At 41.2% G+C, this 23,761-nt stretch overlaps 1 protein-coding gene across 1 annotated transcript in view; it reads left to right on the plus strand.

Moving 5' to 3' along the window:
• XKR4 (XK related 4) overlaps window positions 1-23,761 on the plus strand; it is a 137,638-nt gene that overhangs the window by 111,697 nt on the left and 2,180 nt on the right. The gene's annotated exons all lie outside the window — the stretch shown is intronic.

Genomic DNA, 23,761 nt, shown 5'->3' on the forward strand with positions numbered 1-23,761 from the left:
TGATGTTTGGGCTGAAGAAAGCTTATGAAGCTCCCGAATGATCAACCAGGAGGGAGAGAACATGCCAGTCGGGCATGTGTCTCTGCCAGGGTCCTACTCAAGTGTAGGCTGAACTCCTGACACTCCTTGCAGTGCCCCTGGAATGTCCCCGGATTTCATTTAATGTCCCTGGATTTTTATTTTAAATGTTGTAGATTTATTAGTAGGGAATGAATGTTGCCTGATTGGTTCAGCAGCACAAGACACATCATATGGGGACTTCCGGTGCGGCAAAATGGTGGCCACCATGGCAGCGAGCAGCTCCTCAAGCCAGCCAGAGCCAACTACGCTACCAGGCTGGCTCCGGGCTGCTGAGACTGCCACCGCCACTGCTGAGGGGGAACCGGGGATGCCCAGTGCATCAACTGGGGGAACCGCTGACCCCCCCCCTCGCAGCCCAAATTGAGCTGGGAGCAAGAGCACCCGGCCGACTGCCCAGAGACAATCCAGGACAGTAAAAATCCTGGAGCCAATGCTAAGAGAAGAAGGTGAGGAGAAAGAGGAAGGAGAAAAAAAGAGAGGAGCCCCGACCTTGCTGCACCACTGAGGAGTAGAGGTAGGAGAGCACCGGGAGGGCAAGGACACGTGGCTGAGCCCTGGCCCGACCCGAGCCTACTCCACGGCTGCTAGCGCTCCAAGAGAGCAGGCCAGGGCCCAGAGGAAGCCCGTGCGACAGAGGAGACCACAGAAGAGAAGATATTACTTCCTTTTTTTATATTAAAAAAATGTTTTTTAAAAATATATTTTTCTCTTTTTTTTAAAAAAAAGTTTCCCCGGAATCTGGTAACCTTAACGTAGAGGAGTTATGATAGCCATCTTCAATTATCTCAAGGGCTGTCACATGAAGGATGGAGCAAGCTTGTCTTCTTCTGCTCCGGAGGCTAGGTCTCGAGCCAATGGCTTCAAGTTACAAGAAAGAAGATTCTGACTAATCATCAGGAATAACTTTCTGATAGTAAGAGCTGTTCAGCAGTGGAACAGACTCCCATGAGAGTTGGTGGACTCTCTTTCCTTGTCGGTTTGTAAGCAGACATTGGATTGCCATCTGCCATAGATGCTTTAGGTGAGATTTCTTCATTTCAGGAAGTTGGTCCAACTCTACAATTCTATTATTCTATGATTCCATATTTCAGTTTCCTGTTCATTATGCTGCTTTGAATGTATACTTTATATTTCACCTTCTTCAGTAATGCTTTGTTATCTATTGTTTTATTTGGTGTTTTAATTAGTTGCAAACCACTTTGTGGTGTACACACTGAATGAATGAATGAATCAAAGTAAGGAGGTCAGAGAGAAGACACCAGCAACTTCTCATAAGATTTAGACAGCAATAAATAGACATACTGGCAATAACTCTCAGTGAACTGAAAAGGATTTGGTTCTGAGTAAGCATGTTTATGATCATGCTGTTAGCAAAGCTTACTTTCCAAAGCAGACATCTGAGCCCAAAGTCTTTTAGGAATGCCCATTCCTTTCATTATTGACATTAAGCTACCATTTTGAAGAGCAATATGATCACTCAGATCAGAAAGCACATTATAGATATGGGGAATTGAAGTATCTCTTCAAAGGAACACCAACCTTTTGTTTAATGTTCTCTTTAAGTCCCCAGTTCTTCAAGGGAGGAGGATTAAAGTGAGATGGGAGAAGAAAAGAGAAATACATACCCTTCTTTCTAAAGTGTTTATATGCAATGGTAGAAACATTAAATTTAGTGGATATTTGGAGAGTCAAGTGTTTGTTTGGTAGGCAGTTCACTTTTTTTTCTAACGTACATGGCAAGCTGGATGCGGCTTGGGTTTCAAAAGAATTAGAGTTAAAGGTGAGAAAAATCAAAATAGAGCCAAGAATTTTATCAGATCATAATCGTATAGTGATGGAAATTCAAAAAGAAACCCAATCAACTTTTAGATGGAGACTAAATGAAGAAATCTTAAATGATAATGTATTTTTAGAAAAGGCCCAAAAAAAAAAAAAAATGATGAGAGAATATTTTGAACTAAATTTGAATAAACAGTCTGGGACACTAGCAAGGCGGTGATGAGAGGACTGTTTATTCAACAAAACGCAGTTAAAAGAGGAAAGAAGGAAAGAAATTATAAATAAATTAGCAGAGAAAGAAAAAGAGTTAAATAAAACTCCTAATAAAGAAACAGCAAAACAGGCAATTAAATTATTACAGTTGCAATACTCTATGCTAATTAGTGAGGAAATAGCATGGAAAATTAAAAAGACAAAACAATATTTTTTTTAATGCTAACAAATCAGGTAAGCTTCTGGCATGGCAACTGAGAAAAAGTGAACAAAAAAATTATATAAATAGGATAAAACTTAATGGTAAAATAACTGAAAAAAACAAAGGAAATAAGGGAAGCCTTCATGAAATACTACACAGATCTTTACAGAAAGGGAACAGAAAAGAAGGTACAGATAGAAGAATATGTAAAAAAGAGTAACATCCCAGAAATCACAACGGAGCAAGTAAGGATTTTAAACCGAGAAATAACCATGCAGGAAATTATAGATGCAATAAACCAAACAAAGGCAGGGAAATCACCGTGGCCAGATGGAATAACAGCTAAATATTATTTAAAAAATGAGTGAACAGCTTGTAAACCCAGTGAGGGATACTATGAATGAAATTTTAAAAACAGGTGAAGTCCCGGAAACATGGAAAGAGGCCTATATAACTCTAATACCAAAGCAGGATTCAGATATAACATTGGTTAAAAATAATAATAATAATAATAATAATTTATTATTTATACCCCGCCCATCTGGCTGAGTTTCCCCAGCCACTCTGGGCGGCTCCCAATCAGTGTTAAAAACAGTACAGCATTACATATTAAAAACTTCCCTGAACAGGGCTGCCTTAAGATGTCTTCTGAATGTCAGGTAATTCTTTATCTCTTTGACATCTGATGGGAGGGCGTTCCACAGGTCGGGCGCCACTACCGAGAAGGCCCTCTGCCTGGTTCCCTGTAGCCTCACTTCTCGCAATGAGGGAACCGCCAGAAGGCCCTCGGCGCTGGATCTCAGTGTCCGGGCTGAACGATGGGGGTGGAGATGCTCCTTCAGGTATACAGGACCGAGGCCGTTTAGGGCTTTAAAGGTCAGCACCAACACTTTGAATCGTGCTCGGAAACGTACTGGGAGCCAGTGCAGATCTCTCAGAACCGGTGTTATGTGGTCCCGGCGGCCACTCCCAGTCACCAGTCTACCTGCCGCATTCTGGATTAATTGCAGTTTCCGGGTCACCTTCAAAGGTAGCCCCACGTAGAGCGCGTTGCAGTAGTCCAAGCGTGAGATAACCAGAGCATGCACCACTCTGGCGAGACAGTCCGCGGGGAGGTAGGGTCTTAGCCTGCGTACCAGGTGGAGCTGGTAGACAGCTGCCCTGGACACAGAGTTAACCTGCGCCTCCATGGACAGCTGTGAGTCCAAAATGACTCCCAGGCTGCGCACCTGGTCCTTCAGGGGCACAGTTACCCCATTCAGGACCAGGGAATCCTCCACACCTGCCCGCCTCCTGTCCCCCAAAAACAGTACTTCTGTCTTGTCAGGATTCAACCTCAATCTGTTAGCCGCCATCCAACCTCCAACCGCCTCCAGGCACTCACACAGGACCTTCACCGCCTTCACTGGTTCTGATTTAAAGGAGAGGTAGAGCTGGGTGTCATCTGCATACTGATGAACACCCAGTCCAAACCCCCTGATGATCTCTCCCAGCGGCTTCATATAGATGTTAAAAAGCATGGGGGAGAGGACGGAACCCTGAGGTACCCCACAAGTGAGGGCCCAAGGGTCTGAACACTCATCCCCCACCACCACTTTCTGAACACGGCCCAGGAGGAAGGAGCGGAACCACTGTATAACAGTGCCCTCAGCTCCCAGCCCCTCTAGACGGTCCAGAAGGATGTTATGGTCGATGGTGTCAAAGGCCGCTGAGAGATCCAGCAGAACTAGGAAACAGCTCTCACCTTTGTCCCTAGCCCGCCGGAGATCATCAACCAGCGCGACCAAGGCAGTTTCAGTCCCATGGTGAGGCCTGAATCCCGATTGGAAGGGATCCAAATGGTCCGTTTCCTCCAGGCGTGCTTGGAGTTGTTCAGCAAAATTATAGGCCTATATCATTATTAAATAATGATTACAAATTATTGGCATTTGTGTTGGCAAATGGATTGAAAAACATTCCAAAAGATCATATTCATTAGAATCAAGCTGGGTTTCTTCCAAGAAGGCAAATTAAGGATAATATTATAAATGTGTTGAATATTATTGAATCCCTGGAAGTTAGAAATGAGAAGAAAGCAGTGTTGATGTTTATAGATGTGGAGAAAGCACTTGATAATGTTTCTTGGGATTTCATGGAAAGGATGATGGAGCAGATGGGTTTTGGTGTAAACTTTAATAGGGGGATACGGGCTGTTTACTCTGAGCAGAATCGGGTAATAACAAATAAATGTAATATACAAAAAGGAACCAGACAAGGTTGCCTGTTATCACCATTATTGTTCATTCTGGTCCTAGAAGTGCTGACTAGAAATATAAGAGAAGATAAAGAAATAGTAGGAATAAAGGTAAAGAAGAGTGAACATAAATTAAAGGCCTTTGCAGATGATTTGGTAATTACGGTAGAAGATCCAAAAAGTTCTCTCCCTAAAGTAATGGAAAAAATTCAAGAGTTTGGTCACGTGGCAGGGTTTAAATTAAACAAAAGTAAGACTAAATGTTATTAAAAAAATATTAAAGAACATGAAAAGAAAGAAATAACAGAAAAGATAGGAATAGCAGCCCATAAAAAAGTAAAGTATTTAGGTGTATGGCTGACAGCAAAAAATATTAATATATATAAGGATAATTATGAAAAAGTTTGGCTAGAAGTAAAAAAGAATCTTGAAATGTGGAATAGGATGAACCTATCCCTTCTAGGAAGGATTGCAGCAATAAAAATGAATGTACTTCCAAGGATGTTATTTCTTTTTCAGACAATACCAATAATAGCAGGGACTTCATGCTTCAAAGAATGGCAAAAAGAAATTTCAAAATTTGTCTGGAATGGGGAAAAACCGAAGATAAAAAATAAGATACTTACTGATGTGAAAGTGAGGTGGCTTCTCACTTCTAGATTTAAAATAGTATTATGAAGCTGCATATGGATCCGAGATTGGATCAAACTTGATAGAGAAGAGATAACAGACTTGGAAGGGCATGATAATATGTTTGGATGGCATACCTACCTATGGTATGGGAAAACAAAAATTCATAAAGGATTTCATAATCATATAATAAGAAGAGCATTGTTCAAGGTATGGGATAAATATAAAAAACTATTAGAACCTAAAACACCTTGGTGGTTATCACCTATTGAGGAATTATCACTTAAAACATTGGGGGGAAAGGGAGATTGGCCTACATATAGAGAATTGTTAGTAGAACAGGAAGGGAAACTGGAACTGAAAGAATATGAGGAAATAAAGGAACATCTTCAAAGCTGGCTACATCATAGGCAGCTAAAAGATATTTTCAAAGAGGATAATAAGAAAGGCTTTTCATATATAGTTTCTAAATTCCAAAAGGAAGTAATAGAAGAGAACACAAAATTATTAAAGAAATGTATAATATCCTTTTGGAATGGAAAACGAAAGATGAGGAAGTGAAATCAGTAATGATTAAATGGGCAGAAGACATAGGCCACAACATACAATTTGAAGATTGGACAAAACTCTGGAAAGTAAATTTGAAATTCACAGACTGTATATTGTTAAAGGAAAATTATATGAAGATGATGTATAGATCACCGGTGAAGCTGGCCAAAATATATAAAAATAAACAGAGGAAATGTTGGAGATGTAAAGAGGTTGAAGGGACTTTTTATCTTATGTTGTGGGATTGGAAAAAGGTTAAGGTATACTGGGAAATGATTTACAATGAATTTTAAAAAATGTTTAAAATGAAGAAGAAGAAGAAGAGGAGGAGGAGGAGGAGGAGGAGGAGTTTGGATTTGATATCCCGCCTTTCACTCCCTTTAAGGAGTCTCAAAGCAGCTAACATTCTCCTTTCCCTTCCTCCCCCACAACAAACACTCCGTGAGGTGAGTGGGGCTGAGAGACTTCAAAGAAGTGTGACTGGCCCAAGGTCACCCAGCAGCTGCATGTGGAGGAGCGGAGACGCGAACCCGGTTCCCCAGATTACGAGACTACCGCTCTTAACCACTACACCACACTGGCTCTCAAATGACATGTTTTAAAAAACCAGAAGCCTTCCTGTTGGGCATTTTAGGGCAAGATCTGCCAAAAGAGAAAAGGACACTATTTATGTATGCAATGACGGCGGCGAGAATACTGCTAGCACAGAATTAGAAGACTAGAGAAATTCCAACAAAAGAACAATGGCAAGAAAAACTGATGAGTTATGCGGAGATGGTGAAGCTGACACACAGACTTCAGAGAAAGGACAATAGGAACTTTGGAAAAGAGTGGAAACCTTTTATATTATATCTGCAGAAACAAAGGAAGAATATTGATCTGATGGTAGGATTTGAAAAAACATTCACAATTTTATGGATAGAGAATAGGTAATTTAATAAAAGGGTAAAGTATGATATTTGTAGAAGATAGCAGAATATATAAGGAGGTAAATAAATCAGAAACGGAAGCTGAGGGAAGTCCAAAAGGGGGGAGGGAGAGATGTTTATGTAATCTGTGTGTTATAAGTATATTTGTAAGACAAAAAATTAATAAAAATAAAAAGTGTTCATGCGCTAAAATGCTTTCAGTGTAAAGTGCCCTCCACTCCTCCTCAGAACACTCATGTCTGCTCTAGAGAAAAAAGTAACATTGTCTTTGGGAAGAAGAAAAAGAACTCTCAGGTCTAGTTATGTAACTTTCACTGAACCTGATTTTGTATTGTGTTGACTATCCCTTTGTACATATGTAAAGCTTGTCTGAGCACAGAGCCAGGTAGAAGTAAGACATAGGCTCCAAATAATCCCTAGATACTAGTCCAAGCATTAAGGTGACTTGGTTTGCATTGTAGTTTTTTTCCACTTGTACCAAAAGTGCTTATGTAAAGCTGCCAAAATGAATGGGCAGTAGCTAAGGTTTGGGCTTGCACTATTCTATTCTTCTCTTCTGTTCAGGCAAAATTGGTGTGCACTGACACAGCTGAAAATATACTAAAACAGTGCATGAAAATGAAGTCTTTTTGTATATGCATTAGTATTTCATTTTCCCCACCGGTGATTTTTTTTAAAGAAGAAAATGGAAATACAATAAATTCGTCAGTGGGTTAAAAGGCTTTTCCATGTCAGTTTTTAGTTATATGTTTCTGAGCCTTCTGGGATCACTTTATTACACACTTCACTGCTCACTAACAGATTCTTCCCTACGCAATCAGTGACAGTGCACTTTATTTATTTATTACATTTATATTCTACCTTTCTTTCAAGGAGCTCCATGAAGCATACGTAGTTCTCCCTATGTTATCCTCACAACAACCCTATGAAGTAGGTTAGGCTGAGAGCAAGTGGTCCCAGGTCACTCAATGAACTTCATAGCCAAGTGGGGATTGAAATAATGGGGTTCCATATCCTTGCCCATCATTCTAACCACTACACCACACTCACTGCTGCTTTGTGCATCCTTGTGTGTACATAATGTCCTGGCACCTCTGATTTTTAAAAAAATCAATATGTCAGCACAGTCACACTAGCTAGCTCTATGCCCCATGTCATGCTTTCTGCAGGACCTTCCTCAATACATGCATAGAGCTGCTACAGTGGTTTAGATGCTATCATTTGTTCATTTATTAAATTTATATATTGCCCTTCACCTGAGCATCAAGGAGCAAAGCAGAGCCCAGAAGCATTCCCAGGCTATGTGCCCGGTCGTTCAAAAACGCCATCAATAACAGAACACACATTCTCTCCCAGTTCACCTCTTTTACTAACCAATAGCCCCTCTGTCTTGTCTGGATTAGACCTACATGCCTTTCTGCTCCTTTCATTTTCTGCAGGTGAGCCAACCATAGGCACCAAGTCTGCGGGCACCCTCAAAATTTCCAATGACCGGCCTGGGCCCCCACAAAGTGTGGTAGCTGGCACATGGGCACACTGCCAGGCATGCACGTGTGATGTCACCACACATGGTGGCGTGTGTTAGTGATGTCAGCATGTCGTGGGGCATGGTGATGTCACACCACATACAGACATAAGCCGACACTCCTAGAGCCAACTTAACCTTATGGGAATTAAAACTAAGCACACACCCAAGACTTCTGTCCTGTAGGCAGTTTATCGAACATGTGATATCACAGGCATTTCTAGGTACCTGAAAAGATTTGAAGGTCAGGCCAGTACCACAAATTTGCCCACAGTGTGGCAGCCTCCTCATGTGCAAAGTACCAAAAAGAAAAACAGTTTTCAAAGAGTGAAGTGGCATGACATCTGCAAAATACTCCAATGCAAAAGACCCCAAATACAGCCTCTGCCTTTGTAGTACTAGGAATGATTCTGAATAGCCCCACAAACACAATTACCCACACTGTCTTTCTAGCTTCAAATGCATGTTGTTACTCTTACAGTTTTTTAAACCAAGGTTTGCTAGTTAATATTTACTTAAGTTTATTATAGGGGAAGAAAGATACCTCCCTCCTTGCCCTTAATATTTACTTAAGTTTATTATAGGGGAAGAAAGATGCCTCCCTCCTTGCCCTTAATATTTACTTAAGTTTATTATAGGGGAAGAAAGATACCTCCCTCCTTGTCCTGATGCTAAACAAATGCTTGACTTTTTACTCTTTCCTTGTGCTGTCACTGGACCTGTGACAGTTCATTTTCAGGGCTCTCTTGTCCTCCCCAGACCGGATTATTAGACCACTACCTTATGTCACCTTTTTAGCTGTTTTGCTACACCTCTGATTGTGCAAAGTGCTTATAACCTTTTCATTCTTTGGCCAGAGTGCCAAGTCTCCTGTGAAATATGTCCTAGGACACATGATTAATCCACAGTGTAGGAGTGAGTTGATTCAAGTCTTAACAGACTATCATTTGAACCACTGAGGACATTCCATTTAACTTTTTGCCTGCTAGAAGTTGGTGCTGGTGTCCCACATTCATAACATGCATTTAAATACTTACAGCCCACATTTACTCAAAAAATTCAAGGCATTTTGGAACCACCTTAGCAAATGAAACTATGCGATGAATTATCAGAACATAATCCTGTTAAATGGTTTGCTAATTACTGTTCTGATGATGTTTCTTGCAAGACATTCAAATCAATATGCCAGTATATTGAAGTAGATTTCCCCACTCAAAAATGTGGCAATCTGGACTGCACCTTGCAAAAAGTTTCAGATAATTACACCTGCCTAGACTGGTGAAGCAACAAACGTAAGTAACAGATGCTTGCCACATATTACCCAATCTTGGTTTACATAAAGCAAGAATTGTTTACATAAAGCAAGAATGTCTGGAATGTGCATTTGCTATAAAAATTGAGCTGAAGCTCCAATACTTTGGCCACCTCATGAGAAGAGAAGACTCCCTGGAAAAGACCCTGATGTTGGGAAAGATTGAGGGCAGACGGAGAAGGGGACGACAGAGGATGAGATGGTTGGACAGTGTTCTCGAAGCTACCAGCATGAGTCTGACCAAACTGCGGGAGGCAATGGAAGACAGGAGTACCTGGTGTGCTCTGGTCCATGGGGTCACGAAGAGTCGGACACAACTAAACTTCTAAACAACAACAACAACCTACATGAATGCTTTTGACTTTATTAGGAATAAATCCAGTTGAATCATGAAATGGGGGGGGGGAATGTATACAGAATAGTTTCTAATAATACAACATTCTTATGAGTGACAGTTATCTGGAAGGAAGCTCTAGAGGTCTGTGGTCGTGGTTCCAGTTACTCTACAGTTGTCTTTGTAGTATTACGATACTGTACATTTTTGCAGTGGAGTGTCATCTTTTATTGGCGCCTGGGGCATGCATGCGCCCAAGGCGGGACCAGAGGCTGGGTGCAGAGGGTTAACAAAACCTGACGCGCCAGCTGAACCCTTGCCTCTGCCACCGGGTGACACGGGGCACAGAATGTTCATGGGGCTATGGTACACCACCTGCACAGTGGGGAGCGCAACCGGACAATGCAACCCTTGGCGAGGGGGCCAGGGGTGTGACAACAAGGCCAAGGTCCTGGCCCAAAGACCCTCAGCGGCAGGTGGGGGTACCTGGTTCGCACCCCCTCAAAACCATGCAGCTGGGTCTATAGCCCCCTTGGCCTTCCCCACACCATACCCCTGCATATATATATATATATATATATATATATATATATATATATATTCAAATTTACAAAATCATAAAAAAATTCAATAAATTCCCATGGACTTCCCTCGTCCCCTTCGTTAACTTTCTTCTCCTGCATCTTCCCTGATAATCCAGTTCTATTAAATCCATTACAACCATAGTCCAATGTTTAACGACAAGTGTCATTCCCATCCTACTAATAATTTTAATTGTTTACACTGATTTTTAAGGCAAATTATATATTTTCCCCATTCCTTATTAAAATTTTAGTCTTCCTGGTTCCTGATTCTTTCGGTCATTTTTGTCATTTTTGCCAATTCTGAGTAGTCCTGGGGGTAAGTCAAGATGGCGGCGCAAGCACTTGCAGCGGCTCGGCACTCCGAAGACCGGTTTTCAGTGAGTTGTGTTTTATTTTTATCTGTGAACTTACTGCTGCTATGGACTGTGAACACTCAGGGACAAGTAATTTATAGTCGTCAAGAGCTCTTAAGTATCGGCAGAGAAGGCTGCAGCCAGGAGGTCTTAACCTACAACATTCCAGCTGAGCTTATCAGAGAGCCTCCATATCTTGCATATCCTTGGGATACTCCCCTTGCTCTCCTGGCCAGAAAGAAAAGAAAACGGAGAGGGCGTAAGCAGAAGAGGGGCTGTAGGGCCGGACTACGAGTGAGGCTAAGTAAAAATCCTCACAAGCCTGCACTGCCAAGTCTCCTTGTATCAAATGTTAGATCTTTACCCAACAAGGTAGAGGAGTTGGAACTTATTACCTCTCGGCAGAAAAGTATCCGGGACTGTTGTGTTATGGTCCTTTTAGAGACGTGGCTGGATTCCTCCTTTCCACAGGGACTTTTGCAGCTAGAAGGATGCTCAGTAATTAGAGCGGATAGAACCGCCGAATCCGGGAAGAGTAGAGGAGGAGGAATCTGCGTTTATATAAATAACAACTGGAGCTCGGACATTAAAAAAATGGACACGCATTGTTCTCCTGACTTGGAGTACCTAGTGGTGAAGTGCCGCCCTTTTTATTTGCCACGTGAGTTTAATGTTGTCATAATAACAGCGGTGTATATACCTCCCGATTCAAACACTACTACAGCTATGGGTCACCTGCTAACTGCTATTAGCAAACAGCAGCGGGCCCACCCGGATGGAGCATTTGTGGTTGCTGGTGATTTCAATCAAGCCGATTTAAGGACTGTGCTTCCTAAGTTCCATCAGTATGTTGATTGTCCCACTAGGGGGGGAAATACCCTAGACCGAGTATATAGCAACATCATGCATGGATACAAGACCAAGCCCTTGCCCAATTTGGGACAGTCAGACCACATATCCTTACTTATGATACCATCATATAGACCTCTCGTACGCAGAATTAGACCATCAACTAGAGAGATACGAGTGTGGCCAGCAGGTGCACCCGAGCAACTTCAAGATTGCTTTCGGAACACTGAATGGTCACTTTTTGTGGAGAATAATGTGGACACATACGCTTCAATAGTACTGTTCTATGTCAAAAGCTGCATTGATGTCGTTACTACCACCAAACAAATACGGGTGTTTCCTAACAACAAGCCCTGGCTAAACAGGGATGTGTATCTTCTGCTAAAGGCAAGGAATGCTGCTTTTCACTCTGGCGATGCGCAACAGTATAGAGAAGCTAGAGCCAAACTGAAAAAGGGCATTAGGGATGCTAAAGCCATGTACTGCCGGAGGATCAAAAAGCATTTTGAGAGCTCCGACCCTCGTCGTGTATGGCAAGGCCTGCGACAAATTACAGGGCAAAATATTAAAAACGAACTGGCTAACAGCAGTGCGCACCTGGCTGATCAGCTGAATCAATTCTTCAGTCGTTTTGAGGTGGGAACTGGAACCACCGTCACTACAGCATTGGCTACCAGCACACCATCAGGAACTATTACTGATAAACAACCACTTTTATTACAGACCTCCGACGTACAACGTGCTTTTCGGAGCATTAATATTAGGAAGGCAGCTGGACTGGATGGAATTATGGGACGAGTTATTAGGGACTGTGCTGCAGAATTAGCTGGTGTATTTACGGACATTTTTAATCTATCCCTGTTGCAGGGTTCTGTCCCTACCTGCCTGAAGACATCGATTATAGTGCCAGTCCCTAAACAGTCAGTGGTGGTATCTCTCAATGACTACAGACCAATAGCCCTAACATCTGTCGTTATGAAATGCTTTGAGAGATTGGTGCTAGATTATATTAAGGCTGGTCTTCCATCCACTCTAGACCCATTCCAGTTTGCATACAGAAGGAATAGATCTACTGATGATGCTATTTCCATCGCTGTCCATACTGTACTGAGTCATCTAGAACGACAGGGAACCTACGCAAGGCTGTTGTTTGTGGACTACAGTTCTGCCTTTAATACAATTCTACCAGACAGGTTATTCCTTAAAATGACCAATTTGGGTATACATCAGAAGATCTGCTTGTGGGTAAGGAATTTCCTGACCGATAGGCCGCAGACAGTGAGAATGGGACCTTACCACTCTTCTACTCTAGTATTAAGCACAGGAGCCCCTCAGGGGTGTGTGTTAAGCCCCTTCCTCTATTCCCTGTACACATTTGACTGCACCCCACTGTATAAGTCCAACACAATCATCAAATTTGCGGATGATACAACAGTGGTGGGGCTCATTAGTGAGAATGATGAGGCTGCTTATAGGAAAGAAGTACAGGGGTTAATTCAATGGTGTAAAGAAAATAATCTTATGCTTAACACCAAAAAAACCAAAGAACTCATAATTGATTTTAGGCGAAAGAAAAGTGTAAATGGCGAGGAGGTGGATACCTGGGCACTTACATCTCTGAGGACCTCTCATGGACTGCAAATATTAATATGGTTGTGAGGAAGGTGCAGGGGAGGTTGTATTTCCTGAGAATGCTCAGAGGATTGAATCTATCTCAGCACCTACTTCTGTCCTATTATCATAGTACCATTGAGAGTGTCTTAACCTATAGTATATTATCGTGGTATGGGAGCAGCTCTGGAATGGATAAAAAAGCCTTACAGAGAATAATTAAAATTGCCCAGAATGTTATTGGGCTCCAACTACCAACCCTGGATGAGATCTTCACGTCTCGCAGCTTGAAGAAGGCACACAATATCCTGAGAGATCCCACCCATCCTGCTCACAACCTCTTTGAACTGTTGCCTTCGGGCAGAAGATATAGGACAATGAAAACACGAACCACACGCCTTCTGAATAGTTTCTATCCAAGAGCTCTGATTGCACTAAACAATGATCTCAGGGCCAGTTGTAAGAAATAGCAAGCAGTGAGTAGTAAGGAATGAGATAGGTTTTAGGTTATGCTATGCTTCTAATAGGTTGTGTTATATTCTGGATTATGTATGTTTTAATAGATTATGTCTGAATAGGATGAGAGTGTTGGAGATACGTGCAAATGTGTATGTGAATCCGGTCTTGGGTGTTTGATTTTCGTTGTTGTGTATACTGTGTATATACGGACAATGACAATAAAATTTATCATCTATCTAGTCCATCAATTTAATCTGCCATTCTTCTCTGGTAGGGCCCATGTTTTCTTTCCATATCTGGGCTAATAGCATCTGGGCAGCAGTGGTCGTGTACATAAAAAGTCTCTTCTGGTCCCTTGGAATTTCGCCACCTACAATTTCTAAAAGAAAATCTTCCATTTTTAAAGAAAAGGTTATTTTAAAAAAATCAGTTCATTATATATCATCTTCCTTTTTTATTTTTTATTTTTACTACCTTACAGATCCACCACATGTGGTAAAAGGTGCCCTCTATTTCCTTACATTTCCAGCATGTATTTAACCTTGCTTTATACATTTTAGCTAATTTGCTAGGTTTTAAATACCAGCAATACATCATTTTCATATAATTGTCTTTCAAAATATATCATCCTGTAAACTTCAAATCCCAGTTCCATAACCTCTCACATGTTGCTAGTTGTATATTATATCCAAAGTCCCTTGCCCAGTATATCATAACTGATTTGACCTGTTCGTCTTTCGTATGCCATTCTAATAGTAGTTCATACATTTTTGAAAGTATTTTAGTCTTATTTTCTAAACACACTTTTTCAAATTTAGAGATTTCATTAGAGAAACCTTTCTGATTGTCCATCTTAAATATATCATTAAGCTGATGGTGTTGTAACCAATCAGTTAATAATCCTGTTATATCTTCAAACCTCTTTCGTTTCAACTCATGATCTACTTCCATTAATAGTTCTTTATAAGATGCCCAGTCATTTCTCATTTTTTCTTCTTTTTTCTAGAGATATTGGCTCCAGTGGGGAAAGTCACCATGTTGTTTTTGGTTCTAATAATTTTTTATATTTTGTCGATACTTCATAAACCGCTTTCCTTACCACATGGTACTTTAACCTTCTCGTACCAAGGTATGCGTGCCAGCCATATTTATGAATTCCATGAAAAATAATAGAGAAAAATAACTACCAAACTTTTAGAAGACATCTTAAGGCAGCCCTGTTTAGGGAAGCTTTTAATGTTTAATAGGTTATTGTATTTTAGTGTTTTGTTGGAAGCCGCACAGCGTGGCTGGGCGGACCCAGCCAGATGGGCGGGGTATAAATAAATTATTATTATTATTATTATTATTATTATTATTATTATTATTATTATTTATTATTCAAAGTACTGTAACTTGGCAAACTGCTTCATCCTTTTCCATAATGAATAGTTTAGTAATTCTCAGAGAGATGAGGTAATTGTTAGTGCAACCAATGTTCAGAACTAATCATTAAGAAATTTGGAAGGCTTGCCTCTGCTTGAGCAACATTAAAAAACAACAACAGGACATTAATAATAAGGCAAAGCTATTCCAATTTTATAGGGATTAATGCAGTAGGTGGAATGTAGGTCATTATCATCTCCAAATCTATGTAAAGGTAAAGTTATAGTGCTGCCATCTATATCTCGTTTGGATTTACACATCCAAGGCCTGTAAGATCACTTCTGTCATTTTTTGTTGTTTAGTCTTTTAGTCGTGGCCAACTCTTTGTGACCCCATGGACTAGAGCACGCCAGGCACTCCTGTCTTCCACTGCCTCTAGCAAGGAATTTCCCTTTCAGTGTAGCAGCACTCATGCTTTGAAACTTCCTGCCTTTTAATATCAAGCAGGTGTCTTCATTGTACTATTTTGAACACTTGTTCAAAACTTATTTGTTTTTGGAAACCTACCCAGAGATACAATGCATACTTGTTTTTAATTTTGTGGATTTTGTAAGTTGCTTGTAAGTTTTGTGAGATGATTTTGTAACTTACTTTTTGTGCAAGTGCTTAACAATTTCAAATAATCATCACTTGTATTTTGATAATTTTATTATTTCTGTTTTTAAAGTTAGTCAATTTATCAGTATTTTTGATAAATATTTTATACTGGAGGTTATTTTGTTGTTAAGTGGCCTATGATTTTGTTCAGTAAAACAAATCATGATACACACAGGTCTGGCATGTATGGTTTGACCAGTGGGGGCTAGTGTGCCAAAACCCTACCTTGAAACAGAAGCCTGGACCAGACCTCCTTATGGTCCCCCCAGGGGGTGGATCTTGGTAAAATGCCACCCTGCATGAGCCATTTGATACCCCCAGCCCTCATGGCACTGGTTTAAGCCGGGCTTTGGGAAGGGGGTGCAAGGCCTTTGCAGGATCCTAGAGCCCTTCTCCCCAAAGCCTGATGAGCACTTGCCTGCTTTGGGAAGGAGGCAGGAGGACTCTAGGACCCTGTCAGAGCCCTCACACCTCCTTCCTGAAGCCAGTCAAGTGCTCACTGGGCTTTAAGAAGGCTCCCTCCTTGGCTTGTGTGCTGGGTGCAACTACACTGATCAAACTGCCCTAAATCTGCCTCTGATCCCCCTTTGCTTAGTAATTGGATGTTGATGAATGGCATGGATAGTCCTCTGGGCTTAATGCCTACAACTCAGTGCTGTGTGACTATAGTAATGCATGAGGGACACAGGTGGTGTTATGGTCTAAACCACCAAGCCTTTTGAGCTTGTTGATCATAATCACTCTGTCCCATTGCACCAGAAGTGCTTTAGTCATGCTGGCCACATGACCCGGAAAGCTGGCTGACGACAAACGCTGACTGCCTCGGCCTGAGAGTGGAGATGAGCACCACACCCCATAGTCGAATTTGACTGGACTTAACCACCCAAGGGTCCTTTACCTTTACCTTAGTAATGCATGAAAACCACTAAAGTGATTCTTCACTGACACGGAAAGATGTAACTTCCTACATCTTTCTGAAATTTCCTTACTACAGTGGTGCCCCGCAAGACGAATGCCTCACAAGATGAAAAATCCGCTAGACGAAAGGGTTTTCCGCTTTTCGAGGCGCTTCGCAAGACGAATTTCCCTATGGGCTTGCTTTGCAAGACGAAAACGTTTTGCGAGTTTTTTCCCTTTCCCTTTCCCCCCCTTTTTCTAAGCCGCTAATAGCGCTAATCCGCTAAGCCACTAATAGGGATGCTTCGCAAGACGAAAAAACCGCTAGATGAAGAGACTCGCGGAACGGATTATTTTCATCTTGCGAGGCACCACTGTACAAGAAATTGGTTTTGGTTTTTACAAACCTCCTCCCCACTTCCGGGTTGGCGCCATCGCCGAATGGCGGACTCCCTCCGAGCTCCGGAGGGAGCCTGCTCGGCAGGGGCTGGGTTCTACCGCGCCGGCGACGCGGGGACCCTCAAAAACCATGGGCGCTGAAACCCATGGGCATGGTGACTCGGCGGGCACCGTTTGTGCCCCCCTCCGACCCGCGAAGGAGCCTTTTTAAAGGCTGCGGAGCGGGTGACAGGGGGTGGTGGTGCTGTGAGTCCTCTGCTTCCCCTGCCGAGCGAAGCCGCATGCCATTTGACGGAGAGCGCTGACTTCTTCCATTGAAAATTTGGACTTTAAAAGAATAACCCGTGAGTAATTGGAACTTGGATTAAAAAAGGGGGAAAATTCTTTTTAAATTCGGAGCGAGCGGGGGAGGTGCAAAAAGGAAGTCAGCCTCCCCCCTGTTGTAGAGGAGCTAAAGCAAAGGATTTGACAACTAAGATCGAGTGCAACCTTTTTCTGATAAAGTTATTAACTTCGCGATGGGAAATTATAAGACTGGGCTGGAGGAGAAAAGTGGAATGTGAATTAAAATGCAACCCCCCCCCCCCGAAACCCCGGGAGCGATCCGTAAGAGCTCCGGGAGAGGAGAAATAGAGGTTTTGACAGCTGTCAAAGGAGCTGTCAAAGCGGAAGAACAAAAAGAGAACTTTGTTACGAGGACTTTGCTGGTCACATTTGTTACAAATTGGATATAAATTGTTTAAAACAAGAAATAATAAGCTACTTTGACTGTTGGGTGTGATCGGGAAGGAAACTGAGTTATTATAGTCCCTCTAGAGGAGCTGTGGGACACTACAAGTATTGCTGGCATTGAATTTGAATAGGACTTTTTTATCGCCTGGGAAACTGCAGAAATGGAACACTATTTTGTCTACAGAGGTCTACACACTAAAGGAGACAATAGATTTATCTATTGAAGAATGGAAGGGACTTGACGTAATGTTTTGTTCCTGAATAACAAAGCCTCTGCAGAGGAATTAGAAGCTTTTTGGAATTAGAACATTTATGCAGGAGCGCAGGGGGAAAAAAAAAAAGAGGAGGAGAGAGAACAACAAGAACAACAAGAATAACAAGAACTGGACAAAGTTGGAAGATAGACTCCTTCCAAGATTGGACATGTGAAACCAAAGATGATTAAAAGACGGCAAAGACTAATAAAAAGACGGCAAAGCGGACTAGTGAAGGACTGTGGTTTAGATGTGGGAGCTCCAGGATGACAGTAGACATTGACGGAAATTAGGAACGCAACCGGGAAAGGGGAGAGGCAAATTTGGAAACCAAAGGGTGTTAAATTACATTTTATTCTTTTTTCTATCTTTCTGTTTATCTTAATCTGTACTGCATATTAAAGAGGGGAACTCGTGGAAGGGAACAGGTCGATTTTAGGGGATGGGAAAATATTTTTTAAATTGGGCCAATGATAATAATTTTAAAATTTGGGGTAAGAATTTGTTGAATCTATTTGAAAGAATTGGAATACAAGAGGAGGAGGGAAGGGGAAGTCCTGGAAAGATGCCAATGAAAATAAGGTCTTAAATTTGGATGTTTTTCTTTTTCTGTTATATTTGAAAATCTTTAATAAATATTATTTAAAAAAAAAAATACAAACCTCCTCCCCAGTTTACTCAATTTAGAATAATCTCAGATTCAGAACTTGCCAAAATTAAAAAGTTCAGAATTATGCACAGCACGGCCTCTTTTCTTCCTGTAACCTTGCCTTGCCAATCTCTATACATTAATAGTTTGTGTTTGGCTATTGGCCCACATAGCATCCTTGGGAGAAGTGGGTTTTGTTAATGCCGCACCATACACATACTTAACTATTTGGGAACGCAAATTCTCCTCCATAGGTTTATGAAAGCAGATTTCCAACTGCAGAAATTTCCTATTGGACATCCCACCAACCCACACCAACCTTTGCTTACACCCTGACCCAGTGACTGTTTCTCCATGGGATTCAGCAGCTCTGGTTGACTATACAGTAATTAACAGCACAATCCAATGGCCCTTGCACAACCTCTCCTGGACAATGACAGTTCTCTTTCTCAAGCTCTGGGAGGAAGACCTTTCATTGCCTACAGACAGCCACCCAATCTTAAACAACTCCTAACCCACAATAATACTACAACCAGACCTAACACGGACACTGGCACCAGAGCCTGCAATAAACCCAGATGCCAACTTTGCTGCCACATACACCCGGACAACACCATTACTGGCCCCAACAACATCACACATACCATATCGGGACTATTTCATTGCTCATCGTCTAACATTGTGTATGCCATCAAATGCCAACAGTGTCCTTCAGCTCTCTATATTGGACAAACAGGCCAGACCTTACGCCAAAGAATAAACGGACATAAATCGGACATCAGGAATCACAAGACAGAGAAACCAGTAGGAGAACACTTCAATCTCCCAGGACATTCTATACAAGATCTCAAAGTAGCTGTTTTACTACAAAGGAATTTCAGAAATAGACTGGAAAGAGAAGCTGCTGAATTGCAACTTATCACCAAACTTAAAACCATAGAGAGACCTGGTCTGAACAAAGACCTTGGATTCTTATCTCATTATACATGACAAAGCCATTTTTCACCTTTTCACCCCTTGCTTTTTCCTGTAAGACCTATTGCAGTCGTTAAGAGTCGTCAACAGGCTCATCACAGCTATCTGCCAATCACCCATTCCCACCACCCTTCTGAGTAATACCCCACCCCACCTTCTCACTATATAGAAGGGTCTGGAAACTTCTGTTTCAGTGTATCTGAAGAAGTGTGCATGCACACAAAAGCTCATACCAAGAACTGACTTAGTTGGTCTTTAAGGTGCTACTGGAAGGAATTTTTTTGTTTTGACTATGGCAGACCAACACGGCTACCTATCTGTAACCTTGCACTGATGTAAATCCCAACACAGTGAAATTTGCAGTGAAGCAAGGGCCACTAGCGCATCCTGAGAATTGTCTATGTGTTCGTTTTTCATTTAAAGTATTTCATTTAAAGTATTTATAAAGATATAAATATAAAGTATTTATATCTTTCCTTTTCATCAAGTAAACTTTCAAGGTCACTAACAATAATGAATAGGGAACAATCAATTAAAAACAATGTTACAATAGTGCTTTGAAGGACTCTTGAGTGTTCTTATAAAAAAGGAAGTTTTTCACATAATAATTGTACTGTAACATCCCTGAGAGAACTGAATATCTTTCAGCCTCAACCTTGGCATAGTGTTGGCTGACCTCATCACAGAGGTCAAAAGTTTCACTGTGCCCACTTCCAAGCTCAGTAAATCTGCAAAGTTGTTCACAGCTAGCATCTAAACACGTTTATAACTGATCAAAAAGGCTTCATGCTGGTCTACACAAAGGGTACCAAATATACATGAGTTGGATAGAGAGAGAAAAAGAGCTGGCACAATAATCTCTCAGTGCCTGTGAGGCTTTTGAAATAATGGATTCATTGGTTTTGACATGCTTGCTAACCAAATTGAAATTTGGATCTAAGTTGTTGCACCTCATTAAACAACCATACTCAAAATCAAAGGCAATTTTTTTCAATCAATGGCTTTTGCACTCAGGCTGCCAATTTCTTAAGGGGTTATCATTGCAATCAATGGCTTCAACACTATCCTGTCATTAATAATGTTGTCTCCCATGGGATTAAGCTTAAAGGTCTTTTGATCAGGTAGCAATGACCATTTGATAAATGACATGACAGCCTTGATGTATTCTGTTCTGAAAGGTGTCAGTGTCTGATGTCCAAGAAGAAAACAACAGATCCTTGTAGCAATCTTGTTTAGCAATCTGCATCAGGGTGTGACAGATCACCATGATGCCGCTATAATCAAGAAGATAAGAGTCACACTGTTGCACAAAGGTATAATTAAGAAAAATGAAGACGTCTTGCACCTCTTTATGAGCAGTAGTAGTAGATGGGAGTTAAGTGCCTTGCTTTTACCAAATAATCAGTGAGTTAATGTGTGTAGGTGAGGAGAACAGACTGCGGCAGAAGGGCACATCTCAGTTTACAGGCATTTCATTGAATGTCTACACAGCATCTACAAAGCCCTCTTTTTCCTTGGTCCCTGATTGCATGAAAAGACTATCACACCTGTGCATCCATCCTATAGTCTGAATAGGCATAGGTTCACATACATATTTATTTAATACTTGTATTTCCTGAGAATAGGCATAAGTGTTCAAACTGTACCTAAAGAAATATTCAGTTTATAGGATCTTTTCCATGCATATTTTAACAGAGACATTTGTCTATCTTTAGAAATGTATACATTGTAGTTAAATTAGTATTAGTTCCCAAAAATGTCCAGTGCAGACAGTATAAATTACCCCCAAAATTGCATGTGCCTAATGATGTGAAAGTCCGGGGGGGGGGGTGGAATGAGGTGGATCTGGTTTTCCCCGAAACCTTTGGGGGGGGGGAAATGTTGAACAGTAGCTGTCTTGTGCTCAATGGAAGAGTTGGGCCAGATGCAATTCAATGTCATCTTTTACAGGACATGAATGTATTATTTGGAGTGATCCTAAGCTTATTTGGGGAGGTACACTCCTAGTTCCTTATCCTTTTCTAAATATTTTGGCTATTATTAGCACGGTATACCTGAAGGAGCGTATATTATTGGTATACCTGAAGGAGCTACTCCACTCCCATCATTCTGCCCGGACACTGAGGTCTAGCGCTGAGGGCCTTCGGGCGGTTCCCTCACTGCGAGAAGCCAAGTTACAGGGAACCAGGCAGAGGGCCTTCTCGGTAGTGGCACCTGGCCTATGGAACGCCCTCCCACCAGATGTCAAAGAGAAAAACAACTACCAGACTTTTAGAAGACATCTGAAGGGAGCCCTGTTTAGGGAAGCTTTTAATGTTTGACAGACTATTGTATTTTAATATTCTGTTGAAAGCCGCCCAGAGTGGCTGGGGAAACCCAGCCAGATGGGCGGTGTATAAATAATAAATTATTATTATATTGTTATTATTATGGGCACACATCCTCAACAGTCTGCTACTCACAAGTAAAGCATTGGGCTGGACACAATGCAACCAAATCTTTTCGTGGACAGTCTTCTGGATTCATAGGTGTATAATCTGGGGTAGCTTAAAAGCTTATTGTAGACGTGACTGCCCCAGTTCTTTCATTGTTGTCATTGCTTGGGATTATGTAATTATGAACATTACAGAGGCCAACCAGATGTGGGAAACCCTTGAGCAAGTCCTGAGTGCAATCGTGTACTCCCCTCCTGTGGTTCCAAGCAACTGGCATTCAGAAGAATTGCTGCATCTGACTGTGAGGGCAGAACATAGCCATTGTGGCTAGCAGCGATTGCTAGCTTTATTCACCATAATGGATGTTAAGGGTCAGGGACATGGAACCTTTGGCTATTTTAGAAGTTTTCTTATTGAGCTATATTTTGAACTTCCATGCAAATAGGGAACTGGAATTAGTCACCAACTTCAGCACTATGCAACAATCACCATCTGCATGCATGATGTCATAAATGAGACCTTGTACTTAAAAGCAGATTAGTTCATTCATATATTTGTTCCCTCCCAGCAAAATAGATATTATCCTTTTATCATTTGTATGACAGTGCAGATAATTAAGGCATAACTAATCCCTTTTCAGGGATCCTAGATTATTTACTCATTGGAAATTTTATTAACCTGTCTTTGATTCATTTGATTTCTTTCCCATGGAGGAAGAAATCTATATGAAAGTCAAGATAAAAATGTTTAAGCCACTGATCTTTTACTTTCTCTCCTGCTATTCCTCTATTAACTTCTGTTCTCAAGACCATATTTTAGCCAATGAAATAAGAATTAATATTGATTTTCAGGCAGAGTCCTGAAGCATTTTTTTTAAATGTCTCTGAGTGGCTTGTGGTTTGTGTGTGTGTGTGAATTTGTGGTGTGAGTGGGGAGGGAGGAGTTGTGTTTCTGCAGTATGGGGTGTTGGGATTTTGTGTATATAGGGAAATTTGATGATTAAGGTCAGTGCTTTTTCCCCCCTTTTTTTTTTGAGAAAAATAGGTTCTGGTACTCACCATGAAGTTGTTACAGTAAGTGCCACACTTTTTAACAAAAAGAAAAAAGGAGGTACTTGTACTCTGTACCCTTGAGTACCTCCTGAAAAAGCACTGATTAGGTATATCTTCTTGCTAATATGAGTTCAAATGAATGGGTTTGAGTTTGGGGATTCACATCCCCGCCCTTTGCCTTGCACTCTAGTAACTTGCCTTCTGTGAAATGGAGGTTCTGTCAAAGGAAGTACCCACCAAAGTAACTGTTTTGTGAATAGGCTCCTTCCCATGGTGTCCATTCCTCAAAATTCCAAATGTGTCCACTGGCCCAAATCTATCTATAGATAGAGTTTCTGCTCAGGTTTTGTGATTCATATTTGTTCCCATCTTTCTACTGCACATTGTAGCGGACAGCCTTGGATGGAATTATGAATTTAGTTGGTGTGGAGGTTGCTTTTATATGCTATTTATATAATTATATTAATTTGTACAACTGACTGCATAAGTAGAAGCTAAATATAGAAATGCAGTTTTCTTGTGATTTGGGTTGGCACATCACACCTAATCAAAAGGTTACTGTGCAATTAAATCTCACTACACAAGTAAATGCTTTAAAATACTTAATGTATATTTATTGTCTGTATCAGTTTTTAGGGTTTGCTTACACAGTGGGAAAAGTGCACTATGAACTTTACATCTTGGCAGGACCATTGAAAGAAAA

Source organism: Podarcis cretensis (assembly GCF_951804945.1).
Source record: "Podarcis cretensis genome assembly, chromosome: 7".
Taxonomy (NCBI): domain Eukaryota; kingdom Metazoa; phylum Chordata; class Lepidosauria; order Squamata; family Lacertidae; genus Podarcis; species Podarcis cretensis.